This window comes from Athene cunicularia, assembly GCF_003259725.1.
Source record: "Athene cunicularia isolate RWA chromosome 8 unlocalized genomic scaffold, athCun1 chr8_part1, whole genome shotgun sequence".
In the NCBI taxonomy this organism is placed as follows: Eukaryota; Metazoa; Chordata; class Aves; order Strigiformes; family Strigidae; genus Athene; species Athene cunicularia.
The window spans coordinates 8,962,724-8,971,852 of NW_020799109.1; positions in this window are offsets into that span (position 1 = coordinate 8,962,724).

Genomic DNA, 9,129 nt, shown 5'->3' on the forward strand with positions numbered 1-9,129 from the left:
AGGAGAGGAGAGGAGAGGAGAGGAGAGGAGAGGAGAGGAGAGGAGAGGAGAGGAGAGGAGAGGAGAGGAGAGGAGAGGAGAGGAGAGGAGAGGAGAGGAGAGGAGAGGAGAGGAGAGGAGAGGAGAGGAGAGGAGAGGAGAGGAGAGGAGAGGAGAGGAGAGGAGAGGAGAGGAGAGGAGAGGAGAGGAGAGGAGAGGAGAGGAGAGGAGAGGAGAGGAGAGGAGAGGAGAGGAGAGGAGAGGAGAGGAGAGGAGAGGAGAGGAGAGGAGAGGAGAGGAGAGGAGAGGAGAGGAGAGGAGAGGAGAGGAGAGGAGAGGAGAGGAGAGGAGAGGAGAGGAGAGGAGAGGAGAGGAGAGGAGAGGAGAGGAGAGGAGAGGAGAGGAGAGGAGAGGAGAGGAGAGGAGAGGAGAGGAGAGGAGAGGAGAGGAGAGGAGAGGAGAGGAGAGGAGAGGAGAGGAGAGGAGAGGAGAGGAGAGGAGAGGAGAGGAGAGGAGAGGAGAGGAGAGGAGAGGAGAGGAGAGGAGAGGAGAGGAGAGGAGAGGAGAGGAGAGGAGAGGAGAGGAGAGGAGAGGAGAGGAGAGGAGAGGAGAGGAGAGGAGAGGAGAGGAGAGGAGAGGAGAGGAGAGGAGAGGAGAGGAGAGGAGAGGAGAGGAGAGGAGAGGAGAGGAGAGGAGAGGAGAGGAGAGGAGAGGAGAGGAGAGGAGAGGAGAGGAGAGGAGAGGAGAGGAGAGGAGAGGAGAGGAGAGGAGAGGAGAGGAGAGGAGAGGAGAGGAGAGGAGAGGAGAGGAGAGGAGAGGAGAGGAGAGGAGAGGAGAGGAGAGGAGAGGAGAGGAGAGGAGAGGAGAGGAGAGGAGAGGAGAGGAGAGGAGAGGAGAGGAGAGGAGAGGAGAGGAGAGGAGAGGAGAGGAGAGGAGAGGAGAGGAGAGGAGAGGAGAGGAGAGGAGAGGAGAGGAGAGGAGAGGAGAGGAGAGGAGAGGGGTTTGGTTGAAGAGGAGGAGTGCTCTGCTGCTGTTTATTCCATTGTACTGGCAGAGGCCTTGCAGGACTGGTGTTTCAGTATTATAAGCAAACTGGAGTGTTGCACCAACTCACACGCCCCCCCCCACACACACCCCCTCCAGAATATCTACAGACCTGCTATAATGAAGACCTCTTTACAATGCTTATCTCACCAGCAGAGTGGAAGAAATTAGCAACAGAAAAAGCACTCCATGAGTTTTATCTCTCCGTTCATTGCATTTTTTTTCTGGCATCTTATAATACTGTTCCATAACATTCTGTCACGTGCTGAACTTTTCTTTGTGAAAATAAAAATATGGAAATGTGGGATTTGCTTCAGGACTGCATAGCAGTTGATAGGAATACTTTGTGGTCAGATATGGCTACTGTAAATTTTATTCAATTTGAAACAGACAGTGAGAGGTAAATCACTCTGCAGATGTGTCAGAGCAATTCAATATGCAAGGAACCTGTTCCTAAAAGCATCTGCACTGCACTGGCTTTCAAACGTTAGGACATTTTAAATGTCTAAAACTACTGCTAGAAGTCAAATGTTTTTGCTTACTTGCAATCACAACCAGTGTTTCCCAGGAAGGATTTGAGGATTTGAGTCAAGGTATGTCTGTCTTTTCTGCAATAGTGGGTAAGACCAATGGTCCACATAGGCTGGCATTCATTCCCCAGCAGACCTGGCATTAGGTTTCTGAGAAAGGAAATAAAAGCAGGGCAATGGTTTAGTGATATTTTCCCAGAAAAATTTGGAGATTGATTGGTGCAGTCTTAAGAAGAGTAAGCTATTTGGGGTTCTTATTCCTGTCTTCAGCGGCCTACTGATCTGTAGGGAAGAAAGAGACAGGCCCTTTCAGAGGTGCACAATGACAGGACAAGAGGCCATTGGCACAAGCTGCAAGAAGGGAAATTCTGATAGGATAAGAATTAGGAAAAAGTAATGATGAGGGTAGTCAAAGAATGTGAGGTGGTTTAGGCCTTGCTGGGACCGGAGACCACGTTGCTGTTGTCCCTCTCCCACCCTCAGCCGGTCAGGGTTGGAAGTGAGGCACAAATCCCAGAGTTGAAATAAGAAAAAATGTCATACAACAGTGTAATAAACAAATCTGAACAACAACAATAGCAATAATAACAACAATAAACAGTAATAACAGTAAACAAAACAAAAGATATACAGAGAAATACCGCAGTGAACACAGCTAGTCCACCACGCATGCTTCCCGTGACAAAAGCCACAAAGGAAAAAGTTTCCGTGCTGCCTCAACATGGTGTGAATAACCCAGCTGGAAATCCCTTCTCCCTGCTGGGGAAACTTAACCCTATCCTAGCTGAACTAGGACATAATGAAAAAGGGCCAAAGAGGCCTTGAAATCTCCATTCTTGGACCTATTCATCACCTGAATCAACAGTATCCTGAGCGACCTTTGAAATGAGTTTTGGACCACAAGTTCCAGAGTTCCCTTCCAACCTAAATTACATTATGGCAATCTAAGGAATACATAAAGATCAGTCACTCAGTCTAGGTTTAGCTGAACTGTACAATTTTAAGAGAAACAATGTTTAGATCAGGATACTACCAGTCAGGCCAGACAGATCCATAGTGTTCACTCTGGTCTCTGACTCCATCCTCAGCACACTGTGTGACTGTGGGCACATCTAGGAATGCTGCTAATGCAACAGATTTCACCCTAGCAAGACATTTTTCCACCTCCCTGGGATGTTGAGAGGTTTAGAAATTACTCTTTGGAGGTCCTTCTGAGACAACAGACAAAAGAACTATATTATTTAGGGCAACCATATTTCCATAATAAAAACTTGGGGCAGTTTTAGTGTCAGTATTTCTCATGATTGAAAAACAGTACAAATGGCCTTTTTATGGTGTTCTGAAAATGTCAGCTTTTAATTATGCCTCAACATGTATACATTTCTTAGAGCAAGAACATGGGCTTTTATTTTGCCAAGTGACATCACATTCTGATGAGGTTCATTAATACAGCTGATTGGAAAAGGCCAATTCTGTCCCTGTGGTAAATGCCATTTTGCCATTCAGATTTCATCCAAAACTAGGGGCAAAGAGATTAAAAAAACCCAACCCTATTCTTACAGGATGTAAATACTAAAAAAACACCCATTATTTTCTTGCTCATAAATCAGAACAAATCCTACAGTGCACAGCTACAGAGCTGCATGTTCAGGAAAAGGGAGACTGACTGGGATAAGGGCCTGAAGTTTAGGTTTCCTGGAAATACCAAAGGAGCTCTTTAAAAATGAGCCATTTATCTTCACCTGAAAAAAATCACAAATTTCAAGACAGCAAGCTAAGGTTTTGCTTTGACCCAATGAATACTCTCAGAATATCCTTCACACAAAGGTATTGAACAAACCCAGCTTCAAGCAGAAGATGGGACCAGACTGGAACCTTAGTGAACCAGCCGAGCAAACGGTGGGTTTGGGTGCACTGTTCTTAAACACTTAATGTTCTGTGCAGTTCAGAGTTGCATCTTGAACAAACATTGTGTTCTTACGAACATTCAACACTGATTATGTTGAAAGCAATTAATGGAGAAACACTGAATGAGCCAGGTTTTCTAGCGGAAGCTGCTGAGCAGTAAGAAAAAAAGTAAGTTTTGTCTCACAAGAACTGAGCCAGAATGAGAGAATTGCAGTATATCAAGTGCAGTTTGAAACACTTTGCTTCTCACATGTTCATTTCTGACTATTTTCTCCCAGCTTAAAATTTCTTGTAAACTGAATCAGAATAGTGACATGAAAAGCCTGGGAGTTTATTACCTCGATGTAGTGATAGCATTCCTGCTCAGGAAGTCAAAATCAGGAGGTTTTAGTTTTAAGCCAGAAAATCTCTTTGGAAGGTAAGATTGTAGTAATTCTAGAGGACTTGTTCATAGCTTCATAGCATGAAAACATCCTGCCATTACATAGAAAGCAAGGCTTTACATCAGCAGTTTATTCCAAGTTATTCTTTTTTTGACCTGCCTTAGAGCCAAGCCCCAGATTTAACATTCAAGGCTTGAATCATGCATTACAAGATAAAACAAAGTCCCCAACAACCTCCTCCCTCCTCCAGCTAAATAAAAAAAAAAAAAAACACAACTACTTCAGGCAGAGAAGTCATGAACAAGCCAAACACAGCAGGGCCATAATGTGCAGTCTGACATTGTTGGCTCTAAACAAACAGACAATTGCACATTCATTTTGACAAACATCTGAAGAGCTGCACTGCACAGAAAGAAGAGTCCAGGGGCCAATATTCATTCCCAGGGCAAATACGTTGGCTTTGGTGGAGTTACTCAATAGGTTTGCAGAGACATTGTGCTTCTCTCACTTCCAGCAATATCCAAGCACATCTGAATCACATTCTTTTGCTAACCGTTTCCTCTCTCCCTGTACAAGAGCAGCCCGAATGAAAGCAGCAGCAAAAAGATCAGGCTTTGTTATCTTTTCTGCCTGCTCCAATATTTCAAGTACTTTGGGGCCTTGATTGTTCCCTTGAACAGCAGCCATTTCTTGGTTTATTCGGCATAAATTATACAATTATGTTTCATATCATCACAAGGCATCCGCAAATGAATAGCAGACACCCCTTTGCACTCAGCCTGTTTAAACAGGATGCCGACAGAGGAAAGAATGTGTAATACAATGAGTGCACACTATTTCCAATGGCAAGAGCCCTTTTACACCTGCATAAATAGAGCTGGGCCTGGCTGGTTGTAGAGACATTGTCTCTTCCAGTTACATGCCCAGCTGTTATACCAACTATTGTTTTCTTTATGGTTTGGTGTGCTGGCCTGCCTTCCACATTGACTTAAACCTCTACCTGAGTGATTATCTTTGTGAAAAGACAGACAAGTAATAATAGAAAGTAACTATACTGCAAAGACATTGCTGGAACTCTTTAGTACAGCAAAGAGAAGTTTCACTAAAGAAATATGCTGCTAAACCTGACCCTTTGGTTGCCATAGATGTGAAAAGCAACTTGTTTCAGTTCCTCCACCAGCTACTGTGAAATTTGCTATAAATGGTCCCAGTGTCAGTAGAATTCAGATTTTACTGACCACTGTGGGTCTGTACGCTGGCCGAACAGCTCTGTTCATAGTTCAGGGGCAAGTCATAATCTTTAGCTTTCATCCAGGATCATTCTTGAGTCACTCTCCCTCCTCACATCAGCTCCCCAGAGAGCTTCAGTAACTCTGCTCTTTTCCTCTGATGGTGTCTGGCCCAGCTGTTAGAAATAGTGATGTGGTAGAGCCCGGTAATTCAGATGGAACACTTTGGACACTGAAAGTCTTTTCAAGCCTAGTCCAGTTGCTAGGCTTATATTCAGACTTCCTGATCTAGTCCTTAAAATGGCCATGGGTGCCTGCCCTTGTTCAAGTGAATGACTCAACAAATCCTGCTCCTAAACATAATCCCTGGGAAGAAGCTCTCCAGAAATAATGAGGAACCTTAATCTATCTTGGGTAGTCAAAGTGATTCCCCAAACCTAGTCATAGTGCTAAAACGTTTTGTGAACAACTTGTTATGAATACACTGAGGGAGGAAAAAAATAGAAGAAACATGAATTATCCAGACACTGCAGTATGGATGGGTGAAATGCTCCATCATCAGCTCTGAGCTCCCACTGGCTGATCAGAAGACTTTGATATGTAGAACAGACCTTTAAACCAGATGCAGTGTTAGATTAAAAACTATAAACCTGTTTAAATGTTTGGCATTATACAGGAAGGTTTTGTTTAATTAGAAGGTATTTGGCAACCTGTTAGGTTGTGAAATGTTTGACAATATGCCAGTCAGACCCTTGAAGACGTAATAGCAACATAGGACTTGTGCATGTTGTACGTTTTGTGCCACATGTGGGGTATGTGTCTTACAATGCAAACATTTTGAAGTGGATTTAGTGGCTGGGGAAGGTACCGGTTGAGCAATGCAATTATTTTGCAAAATAGCTACTGCATGAGCAAAGTCAGTGAAGGATTTCTCCAGGCACTATCCAGGCAGGACTTCTCTAGTTTTGGTCCTTAGGATCTCCTGCTCTTAGCCTCTGCACTACAGCGCTTGGCCCTGTACACACTGGGAATGTCTGGATCTTTTTTACTAACCCTAGCATTTGTCACTCCTTGGTACAAAGCATTTCTCTTAAATCAGGCTTTTAATGGCCTACTCTCTCATCTGGTTGAAGAAGTGGACAGATAAAAGACATTAAGATAAAACGCTACTCCCATAGTGCATTAGCTTTTCTGTGATTGTCTGTGAAGGACAAGATACTACAGACATGGACAACGTGAAACCCCCCCAGATAAATATGAGTGAACCATCCACATACAGACATTTCTGCTCATATTATCATGTTTCCTGCATGTGTTTTAAAATGGGAAAGTTTACTGGATACCAGCACAGTTCTTTGCCTTTTCAGAGGGGTAAGCTGACTTCACTGCGTTGAACATGTTGATACAAAAATAAACACATGACAACTCAGTAATTTCATTGATTGGAAATGTGAAGGGAGCAGGTCCTTTGGGGTTATATCAGGTAATCCAGCTTCCAGTTAAAGCAGCTTTTCCCTATGTTTTGTTTTGGTTTGGTTGTTGGTTTTTTTTTTTTTTCTGGCTCTTCTGATTTTGTTCCAGCAGAGAAAGAAAATGGGAATAATGGAAAATACATGAACAGAGCTGCTCAGAAAATGTCAGTGCATAGTTTCATGTTAGAAATAGGCAAATCTGAATCCATTTTGGCTCAGCAAACCATTCTGATACTAACTACATTTTTGGCATAAGAGGAATAAACACTAATCATTTTGATTTCTTTCCTTTTGTTCTTTAAATGTAAAAATCTTATGTGGCAGTGATAAAGTTCTGATTTGCTGTTTGAACATATAGCACACATTAGTTACTACAGTACATTAACGTGTGCATCCTTTCATACTTAACATTATGTTTCAGCACTGAATGGAACATATTATCTTGAAGTTGATTCTCCATAAAGATATTTCAAAATATGGGAATTCTTTGTAGACTGGAAATTTTGGGGTTTTGGCCAGTTGCCATTAAAAGTCCCTATGAACAAACTTCCTAAATCTTCAAAATGTAAACGTTTGGATGAATTTCAACTTGGTTTTTATTTTATATCATGCAGTTGGCTAATTATTTACTTTTAATATTATTTCCTGACACTTGTTTTTTTGCTCAGTAAGCTGATAATCTCAGGATATTTGATTTCTACTCCTGCTTTAGGTTACCCACTGTGCTGTGAGCAAGTCACTTCAGTTTTTTGTGTTTAAGATCTTTACCAGGAAAATCATAAAGCTTGCTATAGAGCTAAAGACCTTGAGACACGTTACCAACCATGTCTTCCTCCATCCTGGTTTTAAAGACCTACAGTGACAGAGACTCCAAACCCTTCCCCGGCAATCTAACCCTGTGGTTTTTTTCCTTCCCCTTAAAAAGTTTTTCCTCCTGTCTAACCCAAACCACCACTACTGCAATTTAAGCCCATTACTTCTTGCCTTATCCCTAGTGGATATCAAGAAGAGCTCATTACCTCCCTCTTTGAAGCAGTCTTTAACATATTTGAACACCGTTATCATGACTGTCTCACATTTGTCTATTTTCTAGACTAAACAATCCAAGTCCTGTCAATCTTTTCCACAGGAGTTCTATTTTCAGTGCTTCTCATCATCTTTGTCATTTTCCACTGGATTCTCTTTTTGTAGCCACCATCACACTGTCTTCCTTCTGCTACCTTTTTGGTGTTATCTTTGTAGCTGAAATGATTTTTCTCCAGGTGCATACGTACCAGCTGGCACAATTCAGATTTGAGGTGTTATGGCATTGCTGTTATGCCCTTGGTAAATAATGAGAGCATGTCATGAACCTGATCACCAGAACCTACTGACATAACATCAACTCAGCCATAGACATCAGGGCTCTACACTGAAATATGGAAAGATTAAGTAACAATAGTCAGCTCAAGCTGATCATGGGCATGAAAAACTTTTCCTCCTTTTCTCTTTTCTTCTTTTCTTTTCTTTTCTTTTCTTTTCTTTTCTTTTCTTTTCTTTTCTTTTCTTTTCTTTTCTTTTCTTTTCTTTTCTTTTCTTTTCTTTTCTTTTCTTTTCTTTTCTTTTCTTTTCTTTTCTTTTCTTTTCTTTTCTTTTCTTTTCTTTTCTTTTCTTTTCTTTTCTTTTCTTTTCTTTTCTTTTCTTTTCTTTTCTTTTCTTTTCTTTTCTTTTCTTTTCTTTTCTTTTCTTTTCTTTTCTTTTCTTTTCTTTTCTTTTCTTTTCTTTTCTTTTCTTTTCTTTTCTTTTCTTTTCTTTTCTTTTCTTTTCTTTTCTTTTCTTTTCTTTTCTTTTCTTTTCTTTTCTTTTCTTTTCTTTTCTTTTCTTTTCTTTTCTTTTCTTTTCTTTTCTTTTCTTTTCTTTTCTTTTCTTTTCTTTTCTTTTCTTTTCTTTTCTTTTCTTTTCTTTTCTTTTCTTTTCTTTTCTTTTCTTTTCTTTTCTTTTCTTTTCTTTTCTTTTCTTTTCTTTTCTTTTCTTTTCTTTTCTTTTCTTTTCTTTTCTTTTCTTTTCTTTTCTTTTCTTTTCTTTTCTTTTCTTTTCTTTTCTTTTCTTTTCTTTTCTTTTCTTTTCTTTTCTTTTCTTTTCTTTTCTTTTCTTTTCTTTTCTTTTCTTTTCTTTTCTTTTCTTTTCTTTTCTTTTCTTTTCTTTTCTTTTCTTTTCTTTTCTTTTCTTTTCTTTTCTTTTCTTTTCTTTTCTTTTCTTTTCTTTTCTTTTCTTTTCTTTTCTTTTCTTTTCTTTTCTTTTCTTTTCTTTTCTTTTCTTTTCTTTTCTTTTCTTTTCTTTTCTTTTCTTTTCTTTTCTTTTCTTTTCTTTTCTTTTCTTTTCTTTTCTTTTCTTTTCTTTTCTTTTCTTTTCTTTTCTTTTCTTTTCTTTTCTTTTCTTTTCTTTTCTTTTCTTTTCTTTTCTTTTCTTTTCTTTTCTTTTCTTTTCTTTTCTTTTCTTTTCTTTTCTTTTCTTTTCTTTTCTTTTCTTTTCTTTTCTTTTCTTTTCTTTTCTTTTCTTTTCTTTTCTTTTCTTTTCTTTTCTTTTCTTTTCTTTTCTTTTCTTT